We start from the raw sequence: 13,919 nt of genomic DNA on the forward strand, positions 1-13,919 counted from the left end.
GAAGGTAGCAAGAAGCAAGAACGAGATCAAGAAACGAGTTTTTTTTTTTTTTTTTTTTTTTTTTTTTTTTTTTTTTTGTTTGAACTCGAAGTAGAAGACGGTTGTTTGGTATGAACTGTGGCGTTCTTCATTCTGGGTTCAAATTCGGAATGATGTTGGTGGTGGCAGAAGGAAAGTAAATGGCGTAGGATCTGAGTATGGAATATCCAATTCTAAACGTGGTAGTCACTTTGGTAACCGTAGTTCAAGTGGTAAAAAAGGCGAGAAGAAGCACAAGTTCTCAGACTACAAACTCGAAGACAAGGAAGGCATCATAGATAAGATCCATGGTAATCAGCATGATGGAAAGGCAATTGAGAATCAAAACTGAGAAAAGAGCATAAAGAGTAGCAAATCAGAGAGCACACAAGAGAAAATTCAAAGCAAGATGACTGGGTTTGTGAAAGCAAGAAGATATCAATTTTGCAATGATGAAGAGGCTCAGGTCAAGATCATCAAGATTACGGGGGTGAATGTTGGGTAATTTTGATGGGTTATGGGTTAAGGATGAGTTGCGGGTCAGTGGCGTGGGTAATCCACGGGTCACTAGTCATGGAGTAGTGGATCATAGTTGAATAGTCCATGTTGGACCAAGTATTCAGCAATTGGGTGTTACCAAGTAATGTGATTGACCGAGTATTATGGAGAATAAGGAGGAAATAGTTGCATGTTTATTTTCTTTCTTTTGTTTGCAATACGTGGCATAGTGGTAGTGGTGTAGCAGCTTAATTGTTTAGTCTATAAATAGTGTAGGATGTATCTACTCTAATAAATGAAGGGTTTTTTTTGACACATGTCATCTTTTCCTATATTTGGGACACATGCCATTTTCTAGAATTTTTAAATTTTCTATTTTCCACTTGTCATTTTATTATATTTTTCATTTTATTAAATGAAAATTCCACATTTAATATGTAAGGTAATATATATGTAAGTTATTTATTAGAAAGAGTTTATATATGTAATGTATTCAATACATTAAAGCCTCATTAATTTTAATAATTCAAAATTTTTCTTATTTTTTATACAAATTCAAACTTTTCAAATTATTAGAATTTCATATTTAATTTTTTTTTTATAATAAACTTATGTAATACATGGTCTCACACTAGTTTTTTAACAAATGTAATTAGTTTCCATTTGCAAGCAAATATAAACATAGAGAAAACCCAAATAAGGTTGAGCAATACATGAGAGTCGATAGTTATGGGCCTGCAGGTGGGTTTAAAGGAAGGGCTGATTTCCAAGATGATCAATGAAAAAGCATGGATTTCCAAAACTAGGATGCAAATAGTAGATTAAGTGGACACATTTTTTAACTATGAAGTTCAATGATAATGAGGAGAGATACTAATGGTTCTTTGTAGAAGTTATCAGGCAGCCAGTGATGGCATGTGCCTCAAGAGCCGATGAAGATCTAAATTAGTTTGAATTTTGAAAACTGTTTATATACAGGCCATATGTAGGTTATCAATCTCAATCAGTTTGATATGTAAAAATGCTACTATTTCACCAACAAACCCAGATGAGGAAAGCAGTATTGCAAAAATTGGCCTAGGTGGCCAATTACTCGTCCGATTAATCAAAATCAGATAGGGGCCGAAGTGTCTAATTAGGAATCGGTCAAAAAACTCGGAATCGGTCAAACCTGGTCAAAATTAGTCGAATTTGGTTAAAATAAAAAAGAATTGGAAAAAAAACTCGGAAAATTTGACTTTTTTTTTAGAAAAAAACCTATAATTGTTATTAATATTAATCTAGTTTGTTCTAATTTTTAATAAACTTGTTTTATATATATATATATATATATATATATATATATATATATATATATATATAATTTTCTTAAAATTAGGTTTATATAATTTATCCAATCCGAGTACTCCCTGAGTACTCTCCGCCTAGACCGAATACTTGCAAGGCGCTAGTCGACCACCCTGGGAACGCATAACAAGTTTTGCAATTGGAAGAAAGTATGGGTGCACATTCGAAGAAAGTGGAAAGGAGTCATGTACCGGAGAAGGAATGGTGAGAGGGGGAGGGAGATGTCGAAGAAGTTAGGAGGTTGGAGGGGAAGGGTGGCCGAGGAACATGAAGGTAAGAGGGGTGGGGTTGGCCCTTTACAATTTAATAAAAAAGTTAAATGAAATGAAATGGTTATAATAGGTGTAGCTAATGAGCAAAGTATTAATTTCCAGTAACACATGAACCTAAACCAAAAACACAATGAAACCTGCTAAAAAGTTTATTTTTTTCGATTTATTTAGGGACCAAAACCAAAGAAAATTGGGAAACAATTTTTTTTTTGTTTACTGTAGGTTAATATATTTATCTCAAACATAAGGTAAAAAAAGAAAGATAATGACAAAAGACTTGTTGATAGTTTATTCAAGAGAAAACCGAAACCTAAATCGATACTTTGGATCTTTCTTTAATAGAAGAGCTTTACTTAGTTGAAACTTGAGAGAGGTGATGAGAAAACTGGGATACTTTGTGGGTGCCTAAAGAAATTATGTGGATCAACTTTGGCCTTGATTCGAATTAACTTCTTGAAATTGTCCCTCTTCCAGTACCTCTCGCCCCAAACACTTGCTTCCTCATAATTAGCATTTCCAACACCCAACTCAAGATCATTGTAGTTGAAATAGGCCTCTCTCGGGTGTTTTGACACATAAGGGGTCAATAACTCTTCCAAGCTTTGCAGCCAAGCTAACCTTGAGAGCGATGTAGGGGTCGTGTCTGATGTTTGACCGTCAAAATATACAGACTTGAAAACCTGTAACAGCACCCCAACTCTATGAGGATATGGAATTGCTGTCTCTGAGTAATCATTCATCCGCCCGCCAAAAGGATTTATCATCAAAAGCCCTGATCCGTCGTTTTCCATAACTTTACTCCAGATCTTTCTAAGCCCTTTTATGGGGATTGGTGTTCGGACATAGTCTGATTTACCTTTGAATTTCAGCTTGGTTATGGCTGATCGGTTCGTGAGAATCTCGATCGGGGTGGAGCTTGGCAAGCCCCAAAACACAAGTGTCGACCGGACGCTAGTCATTTCTTCACAGATCTCTTTTGTGACACCGAGCTCCGGAAAACGTTCGTCCAAATATAGAAGCAATGCATCACTTGGGCCCTGATAGATTCCTTCAAACAAAATCCGGATGGTTTTCTTGGTACTGTTGCCGATATATTCGCTAAACACCTGAGTTCTTATGTGCAAATTTCTATCAAAAGTTGGAGCAAGGTATTGATATTTATAGAAAATTTTGGTTACACCTTCTTCCAAAGTTTTGTTCAGTAGAAAGACGGTTACTTTTTCTGGAACCGGAACCAACCTCAGTTTCCATGCAAGAACAATTCCAAAACTGGAAGCACCACCTCCTCGAATCGCCCAAAACAAATTTCCACCCATCTTCTTCCTGTTGAGAATGTTTCCATTTACATCCATGAAGCGAACATCCAAAGCATTATCAGCAGCAAGACCGTATTTCCTCAATAGGTTTCCATAGCCACCACCGCCTATGTACCCGCCAACACCCACCGTGGGACAAATGCCTCCAGGGAAAAACAAGGTGTCGGTTTTCTGCGAAATAGCATAATAGAGTTCACCAAGCGTAGCGCCTGCCTGGACCCACACGATGCTGTTTGCTACATCCACATCTATAGACCTCATGTTGGTGAAATCAATCATAACAAACGGCACATCAGCTGTGTACGAGAGGGCCTCAAAGTCATGACCACCACTCCTGATCCTGACCTCGTAGCCATGTTTCTTGGCACAATAGAGAGCTGTTTGGATGAGTGTTTCATTCATAGGTGTCACAATGACCGATGGTTTTGGAGTGGAAGGTTTAAGGAACCTTGTGTTTTGGACTGCAACTTGCCAAATGGGTAGGAAAGAAGCATTGACAGGGGTGAAAATGAGTTGAGAGTCGGAAGTGAAATTGTTGGAGTTGGATTCTATGCAGCTGATAAAATCTTCAGAACCTGGTGTAACATCAAGAATGGAAGATAAGGTAGCCAGGGAAACAGAGAAGTAGAGAGTTAGAGTGAAGAGAAAGACAGATGAATTTAGAAGAGACGCCGTCATGTTTTAATCAATGAGTTTGATTTTATGGTCCTGCGTTCCCATACTTATATATGGAGTGAAAGTGGGTGACTCCAGAACTTTAATTTGCACAAATGTGGGGTTGTGGCACCCCCTACCTCCTCACCAACCCTATATACATGTTTATGGTTATGCTTATTTTGTGTATTACTTGAAACCAACTTTAGACTACTAGGGGCCCCAACTTGATGTTATTAGATGTTGTGTTATTAGGATGTGGTAGAGATAACACCAAAGCAAATCATTTTTTCCTCTTTTTCTCTCTATCTCTCTGTTATAACATGGGGAACACCACCCACACTTCATGTAATAACATGGAACACCGTTACCCACACCCAATAGTCTTATATATACTCATAGAGTTTACATTTGTAGCCCTTTAACTATCATTATAATTATATTTATATAATTTCTATTTTCAGTTTTTATTTTATTTCTTTATAATAATTTATGCATAGACTCATTTGTTTAAAATCTACAGAACCTGATGTAACCTCAACTACTCAAGAGTGGAAGATAAGGCAACCCAGGAAACATAAAAGGAAAGAGTTAGAACAAAGAGGAAGTCAGAATTTAGAAGAGACGTGTTCATCTTTTGGTGAGTTTGAACCATATTTATATAGAATAACTCGGTCAAGAGCGGAGAGGTGACTGAATGTGGGGCTTTAAATAGGTGAATGAAACAGGAATGGCTCTCTTTAATTTGGTTGGCACTCTTTGAAATGGACATGAGAGCAGTTTTATATATATATATATATATATATATATATATATATATATATATATATATATATATATATATATATATATATATAGTGAAGATCAAATAAGAAGGAAAATTTTGGTAAGAAGGTAACAAATTTTTTATATGCATATTTTCTTAGCAAAAAAATGGAATGAATCATTAGGTGATTCAAAAGTAAGATGATTTACAAGAAAGAATTCCGAAAAAAACACTTTTATACTTCATTTTTAGGTAAATCAAGAAAAAAATCACTTTTGTGACAATTTTAGTGAATATCAACAAAATCATCATAAAAATGAATCATCGAAATGTTTTTTCGGGATTTTTTTTGGTGAATCATGTTATTATTGATTCATTTGTTTTGTTCGCAAAAAAAATAAGTCGAAAAAATATTTCTTAACTTTCTACCAAAAAATTTTTCTTACCGGATCTATATATATATATATATATATATATATATATATATATATATATATATATATATATATATATATATATATATATATATATATATATATATATATAGGTTCATGTGAGACGATCTAATTTTGTGAGACCATGAGGCGCATTTTTTTTAAATTTTTTTAAAATTTTTTTTAGTTAATTCAAGTTCTGAAAATAATATTTAAAAAAAGAATTTTTTGATTTTTCCATTTATTTTACATTTTAAAATTATTTTTAGAATATGTACAGTGTAATATTCTATTTAGAATATTTCATGTATTTTAAAAAAAAAATAGAATTTTTTTTTATTTTTTTAGTTAATTCAAGTTCCGAAAATAATATTTAAAAAAAGAATTTTTAGATTTTTCCATTTATTTTGCATTTTAAAATTATTTTTTACAATATGTCAGTGTAATATTCTATTTAGAATATTTCACGTATTTTTTAAAAAAAAAAAACGAGATTTTTTTTTTTTAAAATTTTTTTAGTTAATTCAAGTTCCGAAAATAATATTTAAATTTTTTTTTTTGGATTTTTCTATTTATTTTGCATTTTAAAATTATTTTTAGATTTGATCTGACGGTCTCACAAAATTAGAATGGTTTCAAATGAACCTGAACATATATATATATATATATATATATATATATATATATATATATATATATATATATATATATATATATATATATATATATGAGAGAGAGAGAGAGAGAAATTCATTGATTTAGCATAGTAACTTTGTATTGTTATTTTGTGTTAACATATAGAAATCATTATATATTATGGTTACATATTTATTTTTACCTTAAATTACTATATATAAATAATGTAGAAATTGACTTTTATCCACAATAATTATTTTTCGATCTCAAATAAAAATTTGTATGGGTTGGATATACATATGACTATGAAGAAACTAAACTTTGAATAGAAATTCAAGCGTTAGCTAAACCCCATAATTCTAGCAAAAGATTAAATCCCTTGATTTACAAGGGCAGACAAATTTAAATTAATATTAGTTTATGTTCAACTCGAATATTAGTATAGGATGTTTGTAATGTCTCATTTTTCAACACCAAAATTTTCATTTTTATTTATTCAAAACGTTCAGTTACATCAGAGTATAATTTACATTATGTGGAACATAACTGTGAATGTGCGTGTGAACCTTGCACTTCAAAGAAGTGCCTAAAAAACATTTATAACAACTGGGTAAGCGTTAGATTTAGTGAATTCTCCAAGATACCATATATTACAATACATATACATCTATACAAATGGGCCCCGCCCCAAACTATATAATGGACCCCGCCTGAACTACCTAATGGGCCTTGTCCACATATATAACATGCCTCACCCAAATTGCATGAAGGACCATGTTAATGCATAAGAAGTGAACCTTTAGTAATCTGAACCAAAGCAAATCCAAAGTCAACTCATCAGTCCGAGATGTAAAGAGCTCAGAGCTCTGAAGTCCTTTTGAATCCGAGATGAAGATGTTCCGAAATTTGAGTATGTACAAACATTTAATGTTTTTTTGACTTTAGTTGATGTAACAGTTCTTAGGACTAAATCAAGTAAATATTTTAAGAATCAGAATTATCAAACACTTAGTATGAACTAGTCCTTAGAATTTTTCTCGGTTTGTACCATGTCTCTCCTTTACTATTTAAAGAGTAGATGTTTCATGTAATTGACACCAAGAATAGCAAGTAATCAATATTCTCTTCACATCAGTTTCAAACTCTCTTGCAATTTAAATTTCTTTCTCTTCTAATCAGTTTCAAACTCTCTTGCATGTACTCTATAATTTATATATAACAAATTTAATATTCAAGAAGCCGGGTACCTAAGGACTTCTAACTTACCAAAATATCGTAACTACTAAGGAGAAATTTAGACCAAAAGAGTAGAAATTGAGAGAGAGTGAATTGAATGTTATGTAGGAAGAATGAACTCGAGACATCCATTTATAGGTTGATCATCGACCATGCGTGTCATGCAAGGGTCATGCACGCCACACACAGAGTCGACGTTGCTCCTCAGGATTGCTGACATGCGGCGATCAATGGTTGGAGCAACGTGGCGGCTTTTAGAAGGTCGTGTGCGGGGTGCAGATGCGTGCGACGAATTTCAAACTTTAAAATTGTATAACTTCTTCATATGAGCTCTGTTGTTTACGAGCTCTGTTTTTTACGTTCTTTATATCCACGTCTAGCTATCGATGAGATCTAAAACTTTCTTTTAGACTCTGTTGGCTGATCTTGAATTTATTTATTTCACATAGGCTTATACAGTTAAAGCCCATATAAAGTGCATAACTTCGTCATCCGGAATTCGTTTTCGTCTGTCTTTTTATCGTTGGACTCCTCTTCAACTATCGTTTAGATTGTTTCGGCTAACAATCAACCAGTCTAAAATTTGATATTTGGGTTGTGTACTGCTACACCGAATCTTAGAAAAATCATAACTTCCATCTAGTAAAGTTTAATTTGGACGTTATTTATATGAACGTTATCGGTTTAACGACTACTACGACTTTGGTTTAGACTACTAAGGCTAAAAAGTAATCTAACGAAAATTTACTATTTACAACGTGCATTGCCGAATCGGGTCGAATTACTAAACTTCGATAGACCATAACTTATTCGTTATAAGTCCGATTTAATAACTCCTTATATCCCCGTAATCCTTTCCACAACTACTTCAACTTTCATCAAGGGAATTTGGCCTAATTCTTATTCTATTTTGGACGTGTATTTAATTCTTATTTTATTCTATTGCTGTAAGCAAGTATGCATAAACCATATAATATTCAAATAATTTCCCTTTATTATATCAAATAAGTTACAATTGTTGACCCTAATTATTTAGTTAATGCATAGCGGGAAACGCGGACGTTACATAAAATTACGATTTTTAAGAAAGAATCCATGGAGAGTAGAGAGTGATGGAGATAAATCGGCGGAGTGTTGCGTATTGGTTGTTAATCACAAAGGATGATTGAAAATTACCATGTTATATTCCTTTTTGCTATAATTTTATAATAACGTATGGATTATTTTTATTTTGATATCACTTATGGTAACATATCTAGTTTTTGGCATATTAATGTTTTACACTACTACTAGCAATAACATGGAAAGGATCCTCGAGAGGTACGGAAGACACTCATATGAAGAAAGGAACCTTTCTGCAACCGATCAAGAATCAATTGTATGTATAATACCTACTACTTTTATATGAACTTCATGAAACTTAAAAGATTGACCTTAAACAACACTCATAAATTATAGGGTAATTGGACAATGCATGGAACATGCGAAGCTCAAATCTAGAATTGAAATTTTGCAAAAAACATAGAGGTAAAATATATTAAACCATTTTTTCAATATATCTATGATGGAAAATAATGTATGTTAATCTACTCGTCATAAGCATATTATGGAAGAAGACCTTGTTTCCTTGAGTGTTAAAGAGCTTCAAAACATGGAGCACCAAATTGATACATCTATTGACATATTAGATTGAGAAAGGTATACATAAGCTGCTTTAAAAATCATAAAAATAACATATGTTTTTGTACAATGTTTTAAGCAAAACTTATGTTGTTATTCATAGAATGAGCTTATGGTTGAGACAATTTCTATGCTACAAAAAAAGGTACCGTAAGTAAGGATAGGTACGTAAGTAAGGATATCTTTCAGTTACATAATGTAAATAAAAAAGAAGTGTAATCATGAAGCATAAAAATGACTTTCTTTTTATTACACTTGGTGAATCAATTTATACAATTTAATTAAAAATGCCCAGGGCATGGCATTGCAGAATCAAAACAACACTCTGTCAAAGAAGGTAAAAGTTTTTGAAAATTTTGGTAAAAGTTTTTGAAAATTTTAACTCAAATACAAGGTGTTTAATTGTTCTTAAAATGTCTAGCATACCATATAAAGCAATTAAAAGTAAACACTACACATATAAAAGACGTAAAAAAAAAAGAACATTCCCAACAACCTCTTGTAGAGCAACAAAACACTACAACGTGCCTTCAATTCATTTTAACACCTTCACTGGGTTAGCTTCTTGATCCCTTCTCATATTATCTGTATATGTATCTCTATCTCTATCTGTATGTAGGATATGTGATGGATCGGTTGAATCAATTCCAAGAGAAGGTCAACCTTCAATAGTACTGCCTCCATGGATGCTTCAACACATAAACCATTAGAGGCTTCCTATGTAAAATCAAGACCCATATTTTCGATGTGTCCTCTTGAAAATCAAATGGTTTACGGATATATAAAACATATACAATTTCTGCTAATTATGAGGAGGGGTGGACTTTTAAATATTATAAGAAGGATGTAACATACATTTTATATATGTATGGTCAATGGCATGGGCCATATATGAAATAGCAACTTTTATAGCACCACATCAAAATGTACCAAAGGTTATTTTCAAATGAAAGGAACTGAAAACCTAAGTTTCTTTTTGTAAAGGAAAAACTAAAAAAAATTAGATATTTGATCACATAAAACAATATTGACCCTTTTTATTATTGTTCTTTTTGTCATCCACGATTTGGATTTTTTACTTTGTTATTATTGAAAAATATTTACATAATTGATGATGCATCTTTTTAGCGTACTATTACAATAATGTGTAATCGAATGTTACAATAATTACTATAACATGTAAATCATTACAAAATAGTAAACAATTTGAAAACACACCTATTCGTTAACTCAATTTAGTGTATAGATGCCTAGTGTAATGATCCGGACTTTCTATCATCTAATCTAATGAGATTATCAGAAAACATTAGACAATAAGTCCTTGTGCTCTTGTCTTCTCTTCTGGTACCACGGATGCTGTTACTGAACCTGACAACATTAGACAATAATATCTAGTGAGTTATATTATTTCTATTTGCATATTCATCTGCTCTTTTTATCTTTCATACTCTAATATTTCATCTTCTCTTCAATCTCATACTCTACCTCTTAAACTCTTCTTCTCATGGTATAGATTGCCAGTTTTTCTCATCTCATCATATATATCTCTATTATTCTATCTCTCCTCATGCCTCAACATTCTATCCTCCCATACTTATACTCTATCCTATATTATTCTTCTCTAATAGAACACACTATTATTCTTACCAATCATCTGTCTCTTCTATCTTTCTTAGCCTTTTGTTAGGCTGATCTCATACTCTCTACATACTCTATCTTTGTCTCTAACTTTGTTCTCTACTTTACTCTTTCTCTACCTTATTCCCATCTTTAGTGCCTCAACACTCTGTTCTCATCTAGACCTAACGGTTACATCTCATACTCTAATATTCTTTATCTTCTAAGGGTATCAACATCCCGCTAGCTTTACCATGTATTCTCATCCAATCTTACCATTTTCTCTTATGATCCCTCGTGGATTTTAATCTTTCTTCTTACTCTTGAACCCCTTACTTATTCCTTACTCTTAACTCATCAAGGGTTATTTATAATTTCTTAAAGGAACTCCATTGCCTTGTTCCACTCATGAAACATTTTCTCTATCTTTTCTAATCATACATAATCTTTGATTCCCACCAGAATCATCTATCTACATCCTTAAAGGGATCATCTATCTATGTTCCCTAAGGAATCATCGTCTCATTCTAGTAGGAATTTCTATACATCTATATTATATGACTTGTCACATAATGCTTGTACCACGTACATTCTATCTCTTTATCTCATCAAGAGATCTTCTATTCCACTTCTAGTACTTAAATCATTTAGTACTTACTCTTTATCTATGTCTAGTAACATATATGTATTCTACATAATACCATCATGTCTAGACATAGATACATACACTTATGATTATATTACATATAATCATTCTCCATATTTATCTAAACTCTCTTAGGTATACACACATACCTTTTCTTATCATCTACTCTTACATAGGATTATAAGGTATATAATCCCATACTTTCTTTATCTACTCTTAAGGATATTACTCATAACACACTTATTCTTTCTTTATACATGTCTACGTACTTTATACATACATTCTCAAATACATGATCTTAAGTGTATAACCACAAGTACATCATCTTACTTTGGATTATAATTCTTATAATCCTCTTCTTTCTTTATCTTTGTCTTGCTCTCGTACTGACTCTCCAATACATACATACATACATACATACATACATACATACATACATACATACATATATATATATATATATATATATATATATATATATATATATATCACAACATAGAGAGAAAGTGTGAGTTATAAATCGCCTTATCAGTTAATGAAGACTAATTGTCCCACTTTGGCTCCTTTCACGAAAATTCGTTTATAAAAACTTAGCTTGACCAACCCCTCCTTTTTTTTTCCGAAATCGTCCAGTAAACGCGGTAAGCTCCATTATGGATAGAATATTCAAGCTTATCCCTATGATTCCATTATCGAGGGATCAATCTCATTATACCACACATCTTCTTTGTCTTGATCAACTCTTCAGATTTAACTTGTTTGGTTCTTGATTTCGACTTGAACTTGACTTTGATTTAACTTTGAATTGCAGATTTCTTCAAGTTGCTTGATGTACCATTTCTAATAAATATATTGACTGGGCGTGAATTTTACTTTGAGGCCCACCATATCTTCAATACTTCCAAAATGATAATAATTTGTGGGTATAACAAGAGTTCCCTCCTAACCTCAAAAGGTGCGGAAACTATATGGTTTAGTACTTCAAGTACTGATAAGCGTTATCCAATTTAGGTTCTATTTAAGGTATTTAAGGAAATTATTTCTAAAACAATGTTCGTGTTTCCACCCCACACTTCCATTGTAAAAATTATATGACTCATATGTTGGTTCATATTGAAAACATTTAAAGCACTTGAAAAGATCATTCTTAAAATTGACTATTATGAGGAACTATCACACTTCATCTTAACAGAGCTATCGAATGTAAAAAGAATCCTCATGTCATGTATATTTCAATATATTTCAATTTCTTTTTGATTTTTTAAAATTTTTATATGCAAAAAATATAAATAAAAATAACTAGAAATAAAATATTTTTGGGTTACCTTTGTTTTTTTAAATGCAGAAAAATAAAAAGGAAAATATAATATTTTTTGGACGCAATGCATAAAATAAAATGCAAAAAAGAAAAACAAAATTTAAAAATTTTAATTGAAAAACTAGAAAGTTTAAATTTTTTAACAAAAATGCAATTTTTTACATTAACCCCCTCACCAAGCTTAAAATGTTGCATTGTTCTCAATGCTCAGAGAGGAATGAACAACTCAATAAAGCAAATAAATGCAAAAATGTACAACTAGGAAAGAATGTACCTGATAAAATTGCAGAAATCTTATTTTGACGAAGATGTGGCGAAAAATCTGAATTTCAGCAACTCTGTCGTTCCTCTGATTTTCCCCAAGCTTGCTTGGAACTGTGACCATCTTTTTATTGAAAGCATAAAAACTAAAAACTACTCATCGGGTTGCCTCCCGAAAAGCTGCCCATTTTTAAAGTCGTTGGCTTGACTTTGCCCAACCAGATTAATTAGCTGGTGTGGTTGGGACTACTTCTGAAGCTCAACTCTTATTCTTGTGACTCCAGATCCCTTCAAATATGGAAAGATTGGTGGATCTGGGACTTGTTCAACAGACTTGAAAGACTCTACATTATCTTCAGATAAGTCTTCCAAATGGTTTGATTTCTTCCTCTTTCTGATCTTCCTATTCTTTTTCCCATAAATCTTCTCTTCAGATTCTTTTCGTTTCAGATTCATTCCAGAAATCACATTTCCTTCTTTTTCTTCCAAAAGTTTGTTTCTTTTCAAATTTGTATCTGATTTTTTCTTAGTAGATTCCAGCTCAACCTCTTCCAACTCCCCAAGCTTATCTTCTGCCAGCTCCTTGGATATATTATCATATGAATTACTGTCTAAAAAAATTTCTTGCATAGAGACATTAGAAAACTCACAGCAGCCCTCTAATAAAGGACTGCTGGTACCCATATAATTGACAGAAATATTTTCAGAAGGAAAATCATCATTATTAATTTGAAATTTAACCACTTCCTCATCAAACTTCATTGAAATCATTCCATTAAAAACATCAATTTTTGTTTTTGCAATTTTCACAAAAGGCGTTCCGAAAATAATAGAGTTCTTATTAGAAGTGTCCAAGTTTCCCATGTCCAATATGTAAAAATCAGCGGGAAAAATCAAATTATCCACTTGAACAAGAACATACTCCAATACATCTTTTGGGTGTACTGTTGAGTGGTTAGCCAACTGTATAATTGTCCTAATCTTTTGCAAATATCCAAATTTTAATTTTTCAAAAATATAAAATGGGAGGACATTAACTGAAGCTCCTAGATCAAGCATGGCTTTTGGAAAATCAAGGTTTCCCAATTTACAAGGAACTAAGAAAATCCTCAGATCCTTGCACTTTGGAGGCAAACCTTTTTGTAAAATAAAGGATATATTTTTTCCAACTTTCACAATTTCATTAAATTTCATTTTTTTTCTTAGAAACACATAAATTT

General features: G+C 32.2%; 2 pseudogenes; one reads left to right on the plus strand and one right to left on the minus strand.

Annotated features, from left to right (window-relative positions):
- Positions 1–2,352: 2,352 nt before the first annotated feature.
- LOC145037337 (tetrahydroberberine oxidase pseudogene) lies at positions 2,353–4,199 on the minus strand (annotated as a pseudogene).
- A 4,278-nt stretch (positions 4,200–8,477) lies between these two features.
- LOC145001994 (agamous-like MADS-box protein AGL8 homolog) lies at positions 8,478–9,485 on the plus strand (annotated as a pseudogene).
- The last annotated feature ends 4,434 nt before the right edge of the window (positions 9,486–13,919 follow it).

The sequence above is a fragment of the Lactuca saligna genome, chromosome 1 (genome assembly GCF_052625555.1).
Source record: "Lactuca saligna cultivar CGN05327 chromosome 1, ASM5262555v1, whole genome shotgun sequence".
Classification (NCBI taxonomy): domain Eukaryota; kingdom Viridiplantae; phylum Streptophyta; class Magnoliopsida; order Asterales; family Asteraceae; genus Lactuca; species Lactuca saligna.